The sequence below is a fragment of the Cnephaeus nilssonii genome (genome assembly GCF_951640355.1).
Source record: "Cnephaeus nilssonii genome assembly, chromosome: 11".
Taxonomy (NCBI): Eukaryota; Metazoa; Chordata; class Mammalia; order Chiroptera; family Vespertilionidae; genus Cnephaeus; species Cnephaeus nilssonii.
Window position 1 is genome coordinate 55,847,495 of NC_137082.1, and position 18,295 is coordinate 55,865,789.

Consider the following 18,295-nt stretch of genomic DNA (forward strand, 5'->3'; position numbering starts at 1 on the left):
CCTTAAATTTCAGTAAGGTTGTATTCTATATTTTTCTGTTATAAATGAATTAGCTATTATATTTTAATACTTGCAAGTAAAAATAGATTACATATGAAAATCCCACCTGGGATATGGGAATTTTCTTTGTGAAAGTTGGCTTTTATTTAATTTTTACATATATTCTCTTCTAAAAACATTATTTTGGATTTAATATTAGACATTATCATTTAAAATTTTGATTAAAGAACTTATTGAAATTGTTTCAAGAACTTGAAAATAAGATTTTAGATCATAAAATATTCCCTATTCCATTTCTTTATTTCTGTTTCCTAAACTATATATATTGATATATTTAGGTTGGGTTGGTTTTAGTGTTGTCTTTCAATTTTGGTTACATATGTTTGGTTATAAAAGTTTTATTTTTCTAAATATTCAAACGTTTTTACTTTGTTGTAATTTCTTTTATCATTTGTACACTTGGAAATCTTGCCTCAGAATTTTACTTATCAATTTTATTAGTTTTCTGGTTTTTTAAAAATAAAAATATTTATTTAGCCTTAATTTTATTTTGGAATATGGTTCCAGAGTCTGAATGGGAACTTTTTAAATATAAAGGTTTTTTAAATTTCTCACATCTTAACTGAAATTGCAGGACATTTTTATTGTTGTTTACATTTGGCTACTTAACGATGCAGCAAAATAACCAAAAAGGTGGAGAAACATGACCCTTTCCTGTTTGATGGGAGGCAAAGGATAAATGCTCATTAATACAAAGGAGAGTATGTAGCAAGAATTGGAACACATGTTTTCTTAATTTTTTTCAAATATATTTTTTATTGATTTCAGAGAGAAAGGGAGAGAGAGATGGAAACATCAATGATGAGAGAGAATCATGGATCGGCTGCCTCCTGCACGCCCCCTACTAGGGATCGAGCCTGTATCCCAGGCATGTGCCCTTCACCGGAATCGAACCCGGGACCCTTCAGTCCACAGGCCGACGCTCTATCCACTGAGCCAAAACGGCTAGGGCTGTTTTCTTAATTTGTTACTCCTTTTGCTATGCAGTATTCATTCATAATATTAACTATGCCTTTATGTTAACATTTTATAAGTAGAAACATCAGTAATCACAAAAGAAATAAGTAAAATACTGGTAAAATGAAAACATAAACTGTTTTAACTGATAAACCCTGTGTATTGTGTATTTTAGCCTGGTTTTTACTTTTATTTTTTGTTCCTGAAACTTTTCTTCAATTTATTTTTCAGTTATAGTTTACATTCAATGTTATTTTGTATTAGTTTTAGGTATACAACATAGTGGTTAGATATCATATACTTTACAAAATATTCCCCTGATACTTCCTGTACCCACCTGGTATCATACATAGTTATTATAGTATTATTGACTGTATTCTTTATGCTGTTCTTTATATCCTATGACTATTTTGTAATTACATATTTGTACTTCTTAACCTTTTTTATCCAGTCTCTCATATCCTTTTCCCCCTGTCAACCATCAGTCTGTTCTCTGTGTCTATGAGTCTATTTCAGTTTGTTTGTTAATTTATTTTGTTCTTTAGATTCCACATATACTTGAAATCCTGGTATTTGTGTTTCTCTGGCTGACTTATTTCTCTTAGCATATCCTCCCATCCATGTTGTCCCAAATGGAAAGATTTCATTCTTTTCTTTTTTAATTTAATTTAATAAATCTTTATTGTTCAGATTATTACAATTGTTCCTCTTCCCCCGCCCCCATAGCTCCCCTCCACCAGGTTCCTACCCCACCCTCTGCCCTTACCTCCCCCCCCACTGTCCTCATCCATAGGTGTACGCTTTTTGTCCAGTCTCTCCCCGCACCCCCCACTCCCCTTTTCCCCCAAGAATTGTCAGTCCACTCCCTTTCTATGCCCCTGATTCTATTATATTCACCAGTTAATACTGTTCATCGGATTTTTTATTCCCTTGGTTTTCAGATTCACTTGTTGATAGATATGTATTTGTTGTTCATAATTTTTATCTTTATCTTTTTCTTCTTCTTCCTCTTCTTAAAGAATACCTTTCAGCATTTCATATAATTCTGGTTTGGTGGTGATGAACTCCTTTAGCTTTTTCTTATCTGTGAAGCTCTTTATCTGACCTTCAATTCTGAATGATAGCTTTGCTGGGTAGAGTAATCTTGGTTGTAGGTTCTTGCTATTCATCACTTTGAATATTTCTTGCCATTCCCGTCTGGCATAGTTTCTGTTGAGAAATCAGCTGACAATCCTATGGGTGCTCCCTTGTAGGTAACTAACTGTTTTTCTCTTGCTGCTTTTAATATTCTCTCTTTGTCTTTTGCTCTTGGCATTTTAATTATGATGTGTCTTGGTGCAGTCCTCTTTGGATTCCTTTTGTTTGGGGTTCTGTGCGCTTCCTGGACTTGTAAGTCTATTTCTTTCACCAGGTGGGGGAAGTTTTCGGTCACTATTTCTTCAAATAGGTTTTCAGTATCTTGCTCTCTCTCTTCTTCTGGCACCCCCATAATTTGGATGTTGGTATGCTTGAGGTTGTCCCAGAGGCTCCTTACACTACCTTCAACTTTTTGGATTCTTCTTTCTTTGCTTTTCCGGTTGGGTGTTTTTTGCTTTTTTGTATTTCAAATCTTTGACTTGGTTCTTGCAATCCTCTAGTCTGCTTTTAGGTCTCTGTATAATATTTTTTATTTCAGTCAGTGTATGCTTAATTTCTAGTTGATCCTTTTTCATATTTTCGAGGGTCTCATTAAATTTATCGGCCTTTTCTAGGAAATTCTTGAAAAACCTTATAACTGTGGTTTTGAACTCAATATCCAGGCGTTTACTTTCCTCCATTTCCTTCATTTGTGGCCTGCCTCTATGTCTCCGCATTTTGGCTGCTTCCCTGAGTTGATGGAGTGGCTTTGTGTGCTAGGTGTCCTAGCAGGGCCCAGTGGCTCAGCCTCCCCAGTTACCTGAGGTGGACACTCTTGGTGTGCCCCTTTGTGGGCTGTGTGTACAGTCTTGTTGTAGTTAAGCCTAGATTGTTGTTAGTATCACTGGGGGGAGTTGACCTCCAAGCCATTTGGCTGTGAGGATCAGCTGTGTCTCTACTGGGAGAGCTTCTGTGCTCAGCTTGGATGGGGTGGACTCTCAGGGTGGAGCAGACAGCCTTGGTTTCCCGTCAGCCCCGCCCTATGAGGTCCTTGTCTCAATGTCCCACGGCAATGGCTGCACGCACTTCTGAGAGAAGGCTGCCCTGAGTTTCGCCCGCTGCCAGACAGTCCAGTTTCTCCCAAAATGAGTCTGGGTATTCAAAGTCTCACCCGGAACTGGATTTCAGTGCAGTCAGGAGGTTTTGTTTCCCTCCCGAACGAGAAAGCTAGCCGTGCGCTTGCTGCCTGCCCTCTCCAAGCGACGCGAGTAAGCCAGCTGCATATTCAGCTGCCCGCCCTTTTCGCACGCAGGTCTCCGCACCTGTCCTCCACAGCTCCTCTGGGTCTCAGTGTCCTTTTATCTTTCCTTCTAGTTGTAGAATTTCCACTCAGCCAGCTTTCCAGTGGTTCTGGACGATGTCTGCTCTGTCTTCCAGTTGCAGTTTTGAAATTGTTGTGCGAGGCAGCAGTATAGGTGTTTACCTATGCCGCCATCTTGGTTTCTCCTCGATTTCATTCTTTTTTATGGACAAATAACATTCAATTGTATATGTGTACCACATCTTCTTTATCCAGTCATGTATTTATGGGCTCTTGGTGTATCTTTGCTATCTATACTAATAAAAGGGTAATATGCTAATTAGACGGGGTCGACCGGCCATCTTCCGGTTGTCCGACTTCCATCTGGACAAAGCCATGGTGGTGGGGGCTGAGGTAGAGGCCGTTAGAGGCGATCAGGACAGCAGGGGAGGGCAGTTTGGGGCGAGATCAGGCCGGCAGGGGAAGGCAGTTGGGGGTGAGATCAGGCCGGCAGCAGAGGACAGTTGGGGGCAACCAGGCCGGCAGGCAGAGGCAGTTAGGGGCGATCAGGCAGGCAGACAGAGGGGTTAGGGGCAATCAGGCAGGCAGGCAGAGGCAGTTAGGGGCGATCAGGCAGGCAAGCATGTGAGTGGTTAGGAGCCAGCGGTCCCAGATTGCGAGAAGGATGTCCGTTTGGAGAGGGTGCAGGCTGGGCTGAGGGAATCCACCCCCCACCCCCCGCCATGCACAAATTTTGTCAACCGGGCCACTAGTTGTAAATAACGCTGCAATGAATATGGGGGTGCAAATATTCTTTTGAATTAGTGTTTTGGGGTCTCTTCGAATATATACCCAGAAGTGAAATCTCTGGTTTATAAGGCAGTTTCATTTTAATTTTTTGTGGACCCTCCATACTTACTATTTTACATAGTGGCTGCACCAGTCTGCATTCCCACCAATAGTACACGAGGGTTTTCTTTTCTTCACATCCTTGCCAACACTTGTTTGTAGGTTTATTGATGATAGCCATTCTGACAGGTGTGAGATGATATCTCATTGTGGTTTTAATTTGCATTTCTCAGAAGATTCGTGATATTGAACATCTTTTCATGTTTCTATTGATCACCTGTCTGTCCTCTTTGGAGAAATATCTACTCAGGTCCTCTGTCCATTTTTTAATTGGATTGATTTTTTAGTGTTGAGTTGTCTTAGTTCTTTATCAATTTTGGATATTAATCCCCAATGAGATGTATTATTGGCAGATACCTTTCTCCATTCAGTAGGTTGCCATTTTGTTCAGTTGATGGTTTCCTTTGCAAAAAAAGTGCAAAAACTTTCTAGTTCGATGTAGTCCTATTTATTTTTTTCTTTTGTTTCCCTTGCCCAAAGAGACATATCAGAAAAAATACTGCTATGAGAAATGTGCCAGGTTTTACTGCCTGTTTTCTTCTAGGAGTGTTATGGTTTTGAGTCTTAAATTTAAATCTTTAATTCATTTAGAGTTTATTCGTATGTATGGTGTTAGAAAGTTGTCTGTTTTCATTTTTTTTTTTGCATGTATCTGTTCAGTTTTACCAACATCATTTATCGAATAGACTATATTTACCCCCATTGTATGTGTTTGCCTCCTTTGTCAAATATTAATTGACCATAAAGGCATGGATTTATTTCTGGGCTATCTATTATGTTCCACTAGAGGCCCGGTGCACGAAATTCGTGCACGGGGGTGGGGGGTGTCCCTCAGCCCAGCCTGCACCCTCTCCAATCTGGGACCCCTCAAGGGATGTCCGATTGCCCGTTTAGGCCCGATCCAAGTAGGATCGGGCCTAAACGGGCAGTTGGACATCCCTCTCACAATCCAGGACTGCTGGCTCCCAACTGCTTGCCTGCTTGCCTTCCTGATTGCCCCTAACCACTTCTGCCTGCCAGCCTGATCACCCCCTAACCACTCCCCTGCCAGCCTGATTGATGCCTAACTGCTCCCCTGCCAGCCTGATTGCCCCTAACTGCCCTCCCCTGCAGACCTGGTCACCCCTAACTGCCCTCCCCTGCAGGCCTGGTCACCCCTAACTGCCCTCCCCTGCAGGTCTGGTCCCCCCCAACTGCTCTCCCCTGCAGGCCTGAGTCCCCCCAACTGCCCTTCCCTGCAGGCCCGGTTGCCCCCAACTTCCATCCTCTGCCGGCCTGGTCACCCCTAACTGCTTTCCCCTGCAGGCTTGATCGCCCCCAACTGCCCTCCCTTGCAGGCCTGGTCCCTCCCAACTGCACTCCCCTGCTGGCCTGATCGCCCACAACGGCCCTCCCTTGCAGACCTGGTCCCTCCCAACTGCCCTCCCCAGCTGGCCATCTTGTGGTGGCCATCTTGTGTCCACATGGGGGCAGACATCTTGTGTTGGAATGATGGTCAATTTGCATATTACTTGTTTATTAGGTAGGATTCTTATATGTGTCTGTTTTTATGTCAGTACCATGCTGTTTTGATTACTATAGCCTTGTAGTATAGTTTGATATCAAGTAGCATGATACCTCCAACCTTGTTCTTCTTTCTCAAGATTTCTGTGCCTATTCGGGGTCTTTTGTGATTCCATGTAATTTTGGGGGTTATTTTTTCTAGTTCTCTGAAAAACACCATTTATTTTGATAGGAATTATGTTGAATCTATTGATTGCTTTGGGTAGTATGGACATTTTAATGATGTTAATTCTTCTTAACCATGAGCGCAGTATATGCTTCCATTTATTTGTATCTTCTTCAGGTACTTTCTTCAGTATCTTCTAATTTTCCAAGTACAGGACTTTTACCTCTTTGGCTTAATTTATTCCTAGGTTTGTTTGTTTTTATGCACTTGTAAATGGGATTATTTTCTTAGTTTCCCTTTATGATAGTCTAGTTTTTCAATTGAAGAAAAGTACAGAAAATAATAAAACAAAATTTAAGAAATCATATCTTGCATCAGGTAAACAGTTGTGACCAAGGAGCATTTATACCAATATTGCAAAGTTAGTTTAGGGTTCAAAAATCAATCACTGTATTAACATGCTAAAAGAGAAAATCCATAATCTCAGTAGATGCCCAAAACGCATTTAACAAAATTCAGAATTCTTTTTTTTTTATTTTAATTCAGAATTCTTGATTTAAAAATATCTCTCTGATATCTAGGATTTGAAGGAAAACTCTCTTACCTGAGAAAGAGAATCTACAAAAAACCCACAGTTCATATTATATTTTTGTATGACTAAATGCTTTTTCTTTAAGATTAGAAAAAGTCAGTCTTTTCTCACCACTTTCATTCAACATTGTCCTAGAAGTTTTAGTGCAATTAGGTGAAATAAAGAAAACTTATATAAATTAAAACAGAAGTAAAATTGTGTTTACACACAACATGCTTTTTCAATAGAAAATACTCAAGAGTTTACAAAAAAGCTTTAAGAACTAATTAAGTTGAACACAGCTGCAAGTTAGAAAATGAATATGCAAAAAGCAATTCTATTTCTGCATATTAGCAACAAGCAACTTGAAATAGATATCATAATAAATATAGCACTATTTGCAATAGAAGAAAAACCATGAAAAATTTGGCGATAAATTTGACAAAATATTTGTAAGACTTGTATACTGAAAACTATATAATATTTATTAGATAAATTAAAGGAACAAATAATAAAGAAAAGATATTTAATGTTCTGGATTGGAAAATTCAGTATTAAAATGTTAAGAGTTCCCAAATTAATTGATTTATGTTGTCCATGTAGTCTCATAATTTTAAAGTAGCACCTTTTTGTGTAAAGTGGCCAGCAATTCTAAAATTCATATGGAAATTTGGATAGTCAAACAGTTTTGTGAAATAGGAGCAAAGTTGGAGGACTGACATTACTCAATTTCAACAGTATAATTAATATTATTAAAAGAATAGATGCATAGATAAATGGAACAGAATAGAGTACCAATATGTGTATGTATCTATATATATGTGTGTGTGTGTGTATATATATATATATATATATATATATATATATATATATATATATATATATAAAAGGTTAACATGCAAAGTGTACCCTTGGGAGTTTGACCATGATACCGGGAGTTCGATCGCTCACTATGACGTGTGCTGATCACCAGGGGGTGGCAGGCGGCAGCGGCAGGCTGGGGGAAGGAGGAGGCGGGGAGGCGGGGAACCTGATCGCTGGCCAGGCCTAGGGACCCTACACATGCATGGAATTTTGTTCACCGGGCCTCTAGCATATATATAATCTGGGACCCCTTGGGGGATGTCCGACTGCCGGCAGTCAGGCATCCCTCTTTCAGTCCAGGACCACTGGCTCCTAACCACTCACCCGCCTGCCTGCCTAATGCCCCCAACTGCCCTCCTCTGCTGGCCTGGTCCCCCCCCAATGGCCCTCCCCTGCTGGCCTGGTCGCCCCTAACTGTCCTCCCCTGCCAGCGTGATCTCGCCCCCAACGGCCCTACCCTGCAGGTCTGGTCGCCCCTAACTGCCCTCCCCTCCCGGCATGATTGCCCTAACCTTCTGCCAGCCTGATCTCGCCCCTAACTGCCTCTTCCTTTGCCCCCACCACCATAGCTTTGTTTGGAAGGAAGTCAGACGTCCGGAAGATGTCCAGTTGACCCGGTCTAATTAGCATATTACCCTTTCACTAGAGAGAGAGAGAGAGAGAGAGAGAGTCAATTGATTTTTAAAAAGGGGGTAAGGTAATTTAATATTAACCCTTACTTCAAACGACATACAAAATTTAACTCAAAATGTATCATAGACCTAAATGTAAGAGCTAAGACTATAATACTTCCCGAAGAAAACATAGAAAATGTTTGTGACTTTGGTTAAGCAAGTATTTTTAGATGGAACACAAATAGCACAAACCATGATTGTTGTTGCTGTTTAAACATAGGTTAGAATTCATCAAAATTCAAAACCTTTTCTTTTTAGGAGACACGGTTAAGAAAATTAAAAGATTGGGAGAAAATAGTTGATCAAACATGTGAAAGAGAAATGGTGTTTTCAACAAAGGGATATCCACATGCAAAGGAATGAAATTGGACTCCTACCTTACATCATAGGCAAAATTAACTCAGAATATAAGAACTAAAACTTTAGAAGAAAACATAGACATAAATCTTCATGATCTTGGTTAGGCAGTTGTTTCTTAGATATAATTCCAAAAGTATAATCAACAAAAGAAAAATAAATTGGGTACATGGAAATTAAAAACTTGTGCAAATTGGGTACATGGAAATTAAAAACTTGTGCTTTAGATAACACTATCAAGGAAGTAAAAACAATCCATAGAATGGGAGGAAATAGTAGCAAATCACATGCTTGATAAAGGATTGGTATCTAGAATACATAAAAAAAGCCTTGCAACTCAAAAATAAAAAGGTAACCCAATTTAAAATGAGCAAAGGATTTGAATAGGCATTTCTCCAAAGAAGATACACAAGAGGCCTATATGCACATGAAAAGCTGTTCAAGCCTTGAGGTGTTGGCTCAGTTGGGACAATGTGCCAGAAGGTCATGGATTCCGTTACAGTCTGCACACGTGCCTGGATTTTAGGTTTGATCTTTAGCGGGAGGTAACTGATGGATATGTGTCTCTTTCTCTCTGTTCCTGCCTTTCTTAAAAAAAAAAAAAGAAGCTGTTTAACATGATTAGTCATTAGGAAGTTGCCATTTATGGGACAGTGAGACACCAGTACACATCTATTAGAATAACTAAAAATTTTAAAATTGGACTCCTACCTTACATCATAGGCAAAATTAACTCAGAATATAAGAACTATATTAAACTTGAATAAGGAAATTAATTAGAAGGTGGGCCGGTGGGGTGGGACTGGGTGAGACAGGCCGGACATGCCCTGGAGCCAAAACCCAAGTACATATATAGGAAAATGTGGAGCATCTGAACTCTGACACATTTCAGGTTGGTCTGTAAAATAACAAGGCATTTAAAAAATAGTTTGGCACTTTTCTTATAAAGTTACTAGTGGCCCAGTGCACAGATTCGTGCACATTGAAAGGAAATTAATTAGAAGGTGGGCCGGTGGGGTGGGACTGGGTGAGACAGGCCGGACATGCCCTGGAGCCAAACTCCCGCGGTCCTTTCCTACCGGCTGCACCTGGGGCAGCGCCGTGGCTCGAAGGGTGTCTGCAGAGTGAGCGGGTCCCTCCAGCAGGTAGGGTCCCTCGGTATGGCCTGCGGGGATTGAGCCGAAACTGGCTCTCCGACATCCCCTGAGGGGTCCCGGAGTGTAAGAGGGCACCCTGCAAAGTTGCTGTCACTCAGCAGCTCCTGCGTTGAGCATCTGCCCCCTGGTGGTCAGTGTGCCTCATACCTACCGGCCAGTCGGTCGGTCAGAAGGTCACTTAGCCTTTTATATATATAGATACATGCATTTACCATATGACCCAGGAATCGCACTTGTAGGTATTTATCTAAGAAAAATGAAAGTATGTGTCCATATGAAGACCTGTATGAGAATGTTTAAGGTGGCTTTATTTATAATTGCTGTAAACTGGAAGCAATGCAAACACCCATTGGCAGGTAAATGGGTAAACAAATTGTGGTACATCCATATAATGGAATACTTAAACAGTGAAAAGGTGTACGTTACTGATATGTACAGTAACATTGATAAATCTCAAAAACATGTGGAAAGTGAAAAAAGATATGCACAAAAGGATGCATACTGTATGATTCCATTTATATGACAAAACATTCTCCATCAATTCCTGAAGTTGTATTTATAATATTTTTCACAGAGTAACAGAGTAATTAGGATAGTATTTTACATACTTCTGAAATTCAGTTATATGGATACATATAACTTTCATTAGTGAGTACATAAAAATTATTTTATTGAAGTTAAATGTTTTGTTTCAAATTGGTTTTTGCTGACAGATATCTGATGTAGTTAGTGATCTAACAATACACTTGGAATATGGAATAAAATCTTTCTTTTTAGGATGTACTAAGTCTCACTAAAGTATAGCAACTTGAAATATTTTAAACTTCAGGCCTAACTATATTACAATCTGTTAATTTTCATCTCTTTGGGTTGGAGAATGTGTGGACACTGAAAGGGAAAAGAGAATCTGTGACCATTTGACTGAATACTTAGTTAATTATAAAGATTTAATTGTTGGTAGACGTTAAGGACATATCCAGATAAAATAAAAGCTGTCTTGGTAGGAGTTACCCACGTTTTTGAAGAAACACATTGGGTGGGTGGCATTGGGAGGTGGATGGAAGGAGAATTTGGGAACAGTGATTAATGACTGCATGTCTGTAAACCATTATGAATGTGTCCTTGAGACTAATTGAATATCTTAGTAGAAAAGTCTTTATTAAACAAGTTTAAACAAATTAGTATTTATTATTAGTATTAAAAAAAGTATTTATTAAATTAATTTTACCATGCTATAAAGAAGATAATGGAGGATGGAAGAGCATTGTGTGAAGAAAACCCATGAACCGTAGCTGGTTTGGCTCAGTGCATAGAGTGTCAGCCTGCGGACTGAAGGATCCCGGGTTTGATTCCAGTCAAGAGCACATGCCCAGGTTAGGGGCTCGATCCGCAATGGGGGGGCGTGCAGGAGGCAGCCAATCAACGATTCTCTCTCATCATCAATGTTTCTATCTTTCTCTCCCTCTCCCTCTCTGAAATCAATAAAAAAATTTTTTTTTTAAAAAAAAGGAAACCCATGAACCTAAGAGTAAAAATATGGTAGAAAGCATTTGTTTGGATTTTTTAAAAAATAAGCTCAGTAATTATATTTTACTAGTAGCCCATTTGCAGGAAGAATCCTGCAAGCGGCCGCTGCCGAGGTGTGCGCTGCCGCCGCTGTTGCTTCCCTCGTGCCTGCACCCACGTGCCGCTGCCGCCCGGACCGCTCCGCCCCGCCCCGCCCCACCTGGGCTTTCCCTCTGGCAGCCACCTTACTTTCTGCTTTTCCTCCCTCTTCCTTCTAAGTTGTCTTCAGTCTTCACTCCTCCCTCCCTCAGCATGTGCAAATTAACCGCCATCTTTGTTGGGTAATTTGCATACTCATTCTGATTGTCTGGTGGGCATGGCTTTGGCTGGTGGGCGTGGCTTGGGCATAGCGAAGGTGCAGCCAATTTGCATATTACTATTTTATTAGGTAGGGTGGTAGTGTACTATGTATATAACTTTCCTAATACTGATTACAAAAGCAGCATGATAGCTATGGTAGTTAATAGACAGCTGCTACTGTCCACTTATAAAAGCATATGGAACAATTGATGAAATCTTTATTTGCTTTGCCAGTAATTTAATTGTTGAGAAAGTGATGGGAGTAATTGCTATTCTGGGTTTGTGATGAAAAGGCTGAAGTGATTTAGCATTTGGGAGGTGACAGGGACCTTGAGACAAAGCACTCAGTTTACCTTAGACCAGTGACACTGTTGAAATATTGGGTCAGATAACTCTTTCTTGTGGGGGGGTGGTCTTTGCAATATAGGATATTTAGCAGCATCCCTGGCCTCTTCCTTCTAGAGGCCAGTAGCATACTTTCCCCCATCTCCATGTCCCCCCACTTGTGACAACCAAAACTGTCTCAAGACTTGGCCAGATGTCCCCGGTGGGCCAAAATTACCCTCAGTTGAGAACCATCCCCTTGAAGGAAAGAAATGCTGTGTACAGTCAGGCACGTGTTCCACCCTTAGGAAATTTAATCCAGTTTATTGAAAAGATAAATCCTATTAATAGTGATTCTAAATGACAGATGATATTTCAAAAAGGGGTAATATAAGAAGGTTGCAGCCAAAAAAACCAAGGTTATTCCACAGGTCAGATTGGAAAGGATGTGAATGACTGTATTAAGTATGAGTACACATGCAGATTTAAATGCAAAAGAGTAGCATTAATCTATAAAAATTGTGTTAGGCCAAAAGCCCATGATGATCCAAAGTTCTTATGAAAAGTTCTGAAGACAGTAAAAGTAATTTCTTCCCTCTAAGCCTTCCCCTTTTTAGAGTTATGAGTTTAAGATGAATGAGAAAATGACAAATCCTCTACATGAGACCATTTAATATTGAATTATTTTTTGAATGTCCAGTCACTAAAAATATGAAGATCTTTTTTCTTTAAAACTGTAGCTCTTACCTCTTGTGGAGGGAGATACACACAGAAGCAAATAGTAACTTATATATCCCTTTATAATTGTGGAAGTTTGTAGAGAATGTAATGATACATAGATCTTGAAGGGAGTAAAAGACTTAAGGAAGTAACATTTGAGTTGATTCTTAAAAGGCGGGCTAGATTTCTCAACTGAGGAAGAACAGTTCAGGTAGAGAGGAAACAGCATTTGTTTGATATCAGTAGCATGATATCTTTCAGGAACTAGGAGTTTGCTATAAATTGAAATAGGTTTGTGATGAGCAGGAAAGGGTAAGGAGGACAGATGGCAGGAAGAGACTGAAATGGCAGATTGAACCTTTTGGGTTAAGGGATTAGATAAAAAAGAATTACATTGTGTCTTGTTTGTTGTTGTCATTTGTGTAAGTTTTAAAAATAAAGGCATTAGTCCTAACTGGTGTGGCTCAGTGGATAGAGCATCGGCCTGCGGACTGAAAGGTCCCAGGTTCGAGTCCGGTCAAGGGCATGTACCTTAGTTGCGGGCACATCCCCAGTAGGAGGTGTGCAGGAGCTACTGCAGCTGATCGATGTTTCTCTCTCATCGATGTTTCTAACTCTCTATCCCTTTCCCTTCCTCTCTGTAAAAAATATCAATAAAATATATTTAAAAAAATAAATAAAGGAATTAAAGTTTAGGGAAAGAGAAGAAATTTGAGTCACTTTAAATTAGTTTATCCCCCCAGATCTAGGCAGATTACATCCTAGAATTTTGAATTAACATGCTGATGTGATTGAGGATCTTTAGAAAAGCTTTGGAGAATAGTGGAGCTGCCAGAAAATTAAAGATAAGTAACCAAAGAAAAGACAGATAAATATAGATTTCTGACCAGTGGCAGTCTTCAGGCAGAGGCTTGAACTTCTCTTTGTTTACTACTACTCTTGTTCAAGCTTCATCATCTCACTTGAATGATCACAGTGAATCTGTCTAGTGCGTTTACTTTTTTGCCTATTTACAGTTAGTTCTCACATTGCTGCCAGAGAATTATTTTTAAGTTGCTGATTTGAATAAGTCACATCTCACTCCCAGCCTTTTTTATTTTCCTAATGTGGCACTGTGTGAGCTTTCAAGTTACATTCTTTTCTGTACTACTTGCCTCGTTTGCTTACACCGCAGCCCTACAAGGTACATTTATTTCCTAGAAAGTACCTTGACATCTCCTCCACAGACTTTTTAGAGGTTGTTTGCCTTTCCTAGAATTCCTTCCAATCCTATCCAGCTAAAGGAGTCTTTATCCTTTAAATTTCAAATAAGCCTTCACTTTAGTTTCCTAACCCATTGGGCTAGTCAGATGCCCTGCTGCTGGCTGTATATTTTCATGGCATCTTGTGTACTTACCACAGTTAGATTATATTTATTTGTGTGGTTATTTGATTGTTATATTCCCCTTCTTCCTCATCAGTAGATTGTAAATGTCATCAGAGCAGGGGACTCTTATATTTACTCTTAAACCCGACTGAATATTAGGTACTCATTAAGTATTTCTTAAATGTTTATGAAGTTAAATGTTGACTTGTTAGAGATGATCTAAAAAGTATTTCTTTGTGGGTAGAGTTTGGGCATGATCATTAGTTTTTTTAAATTATTCTTGATTACTACATATATATCAGATATCTGAGCACTGATCATCAGAATTAACCTCATAGTTAACATTTTGCCCTATTTATTTCTGGTCTTTTATTTAAAAGAAAATGATAAGTTATAGCACTGGCTGGTGTGACTCAGTTGGTTGAAGCTTTGTCCTATCCACTGAGGGGGTTTTGGGTTTGATCCCTGGTCAAGGTGTGTATGGGAGGCAACCAATCGATGTTTCTCTCTCACATCAATGTTTCTTCTCTTCCTCCTTTCTGTCTATGAAAAACATATTCTCAGGTGAGAATTAGAAAAAAAAGAAAGTTAAGTTATAATCTAAGTCTTGGGCCTCATGTTACTTCCAGAAGTAACCACTCTCCTAGAGTTGATATATTTAATCATTGCTTCTTAAACTTTCTCAGAATATTGATTTCTGTCCTACTATACAAAATCATCACATCAAAAATAAACATAGAAATAAACCAACAAACAAGCCACACACAGTAAGAACAAAATAATTTCAATTGAGCTATAGAAAGTAAAGTTATTTCAAAAGTTTCTATTCTCTTATTGTAAAGGGTAAATCATTATATCACTGTGTTAAGGGGTACATTACATGTGTCATTGTAAAAGGGTTGTATCTAAAGTTTTTATTTATTTTTCCAAGTAATTACATTTTCCCAAGTAATTATATCCTATATAATAAAAGCCTAATTTGCTAAGTGTCCAGTCGTCCATTCAACCAATCAAAGCAGAATATGCTAATGATATGCTAAGGCTGCTCAACCACTTGCTATGATGTGCACTGACTACCAGGGGGCAGACAGTTGACCGGTTGGCCAGTTGCTATCACGTGCACTGGCCACCAGGAGGCGAATGCTCCAACTGGTAGGTTAGCTTGCTTGCTGGGGTCTGGCCAATCGGGACTAAGCGAGACTGGCCGGACATGCCCTGGATCCCTCCTGTGGTCCCTCCCCGGCTGGCCAACCTCCCACATCCCTCCCTGGCCCCGATCATGCACAGGGGTGGAGGAGGGTCCCTCGGCCTGGCCTATGCCCTCTCACAATCCGGGACCCCTCGGGGGATGTCGGAGAGCCAGTTTCATTGATTTAAAAACGATAGAGAAAAATTATTTTCAGTTCAACATGTTTTGCTGATATCAGTGAATCTGTTGTTCATCCAAGGAAGTAAAAACAACTTGATTGTGTTTCCTTAGCTCTTTGTGGCATTGCACAAAAGGTACATATTGCTCAATAGAAAAGGGAAAACTTTTTTCTCATTTTAAATTAAGATGTCATAATAATTTAAACAAAACATTAAAAGTTTTTGTGACTTGCATAAGAGCCTTCATTTTAATGATTGTTTTTCCTAAAGGTATCTCATTACAATTATAAAATCATGTACTGTAATATTGAAATGAGTACTACATTATCTGTAGTAAAATTAAAAAGGGTTTTCATATACTAGTACTTTGGATATAACTTTAGATGTAGTTAGAAGTCTACACTTTTTGAGGAATTGTAAGAAACAACAATTCTAAAAACAGCAAAGTTTATATAACTATTTTTTATACACAATATATTTACTTCTATATTTAAAAAGGATAAATTTCTTGAGTTAGGAGGGTATGGGTTATATTGACCATATGTTGTGATGAGTATACACTACCATTTTGAAGCTTCTTAACTGATGAAAAATGTAAAAATACCATTTGGTAGTGTCATTAAAACTTTCTTCTTCACAACTAAATATTAAGGTACATATAAAAGTCTACACTATTGTGGGATACATCCAGCTAGAAAGCATTAAAATGGAGTAGGGTTTTAGCATGTTTGATTTTTTATTTTTATGAAGTCTATAAATGACTTCCATAGTTTGGTAACTTCAGCTTTCTATGGTGAATGTATTTCTATTTTGGGGTTGCAGGGGTAGGATTGTAATTGTAACATTTTGGGATTATTTCTTCAAACTGGATACTGAAGTATAAGAAAAATAGTACTTTGTTGTAGGACATAAGACCAGTAGGTCATCATAGAGAGTCTAGAGCATATTTTTTTTAATATGGAAATTTGACATAAGCTTAATATGGCACTTAGGTCAGTGGGGAAAAGGTAGATTATTCAGTGATTTGTATTCAGACAATTGGATATCCATATGAGGAGAAAATGAAATTGTAGGTATTATGTTTATAGTCTTTATCCAAGGAAGTAAAAATAACTTGAAATTATAAGTATTATGTTTATAGTCTTCAAGTAGGGACTACCTTTTAAAAAAATTTTTAATTGATATTTTAGAGAGAAGGGAGGGAGAGAGACATTGATTTGCTGTGCTACTTATTTATGTATTCATTAATTGATTCTTCTGTGTGCTCTAATGGGGCATTGAACCCATAAACTTGACATATTGGGACGATGCTCTAACTGAGCTACCTGGTCAGGGCCAGGACTGCCTTTTTTAAAAAGCAGGATACCAGGGCTAGGAACTAAAGCTGGGTTGGGGATCATCTGGCCTGAGAGCCATGTAAGGCCTGAAAAATCATTTGTTCTGGCCCTGCCAAGGCATTAGGGGTGAGTTAATTAAATGTTTGACCAAATATAGCAGGCTAATTTTTGAGTTGATAATTTTGTATGGCCCTCGAATGATGTTATAAATATCCAAATAGCCTTGGCAGAAAAAAGGAAACATTGATATATTTTGGCATATCAAAACTATATATATGATTTTTAAAAAACTATATAAAGAACACCAACAAACAGAGGAAAATTCCAACATACTTAACAGAATTATATTCCTGATGTATGAAGAGATCCCCTAATTAATAAAAAATACAAATAATTTTAAAAATGGACATAGTAACTGAATATCCTCCTAATATATAAAAACCCTGGGTCCATCATGACTGGAAGTTCGACCAACCGGAAGTCAGTCCTGCAGTCAGCACTGGGTTGCTGTGGTGACCCAGCACTGACTGCTGCGGCTGCAGATGCAATGACCCAGCACTGACTGCTGAGGGGGCTGCTAATCAGGCCCATGGAGAGGCCTGAAGAGAGAAGCAGGGTCTGATCCATAGCCTGTGTGGCAGCTGTTGATCAGCACTTGCCTCTCTCTTTCTCTCTGGGCTGGGCCAGCAGCCGCGCCTCCATTTCTCTCCAGGCCTCCACCGGGGCTGCTGATCAGCCCCGCCTTTCTGATCAGGCCCCGGAGTCACTGACTGGCAAAGAAACCAACCAATCAGAACTAAATCTGGTTGAAGTGTGAGGAGCCAATGGCTGCCTAGGAGGTGGAGCTTTTGGCGCTGACTGGCATAGAAACCGAACCATCAGAACCAAATTGGCCAGCAGGGGAGGGCAGTTAGGGGTGATCAGGCAGGCAGAGGCAGTTAGGGGTGATCAGACTGGCAGGGGAGGGCAGTTGGGGGAAAGATAAGGTCGGCAGGGGAGGGCCATTGGGGGCGAGATTAGGCCGGTAGGGGAGGGCAGTTGGGGGCAAGATTAGGCTGGCAGGGGAGGGCAGTTGGGGGCAAGATTAGGCTGGCAGGGGAGGGCAGTTGGGGGCAACCAGGCCGGCAGGGGAGGGCAATTGGGGGAAAGATAAGGTCGGCAGGGGAGGGCTGTTGGGGGCGAGATTAGGCCGGTAGGGGAGGTCAGTTGGGGGCGAGATCAGGCCGGTAGGGGAGGTCAGTTGGGGGCGAGATCAGGCCGGCAGAGGAAGGCAGTTGGGGGCAACCAGGCTGGCAGGGGAGGGACGTTGGGTGCAGATCAGGCCAGCAGGGGAGGGCCGTTGGGGGCAACCAGTCCGGCAGGGGAGGGTAGTTAGGGGTGATCAGGAAGGCAGGCAGAGAGGTTAGAGGCGGTCAGGCAGAGGGGTTAGGGGCAATCAGGCAGACAGGCAGAGGCAGTTAGGGGCAATCAGGCAGGCAGACAAGTGAGCGGTTAGGAGCCAGTGGTCCCAGATTGCGATCCTTGTGGGATCAGGCCTAAACCGGCAGTCAGACATTCCCCAAGGGGTCCCCAAGTGGAGGGGGTGCAGGCTGGGCTGAGGGAACCTCCCCCCTCCGTGCACGAATTTCATGCACCGGGCCACTAGTGTATAATAAAAGGCTAATATGCAAATCGACCGAA

At 40.3% G+C, this 18,295-nt stretch overlaps 1 protein-coding gene across 2 annotated transcripts in view; it reads left to right on the forward strand.

The window, feature by feature from the left end:
• Nucleotides 1-18,295, forward strand: part of ROCK1 (Rho associated coiled-coil containing protein kinase 1) — a 128,363-nt gene that overhangs the window by 26,471 nt on the left and 83,597 nt on the right. The window lies entirely within an intron of this gene.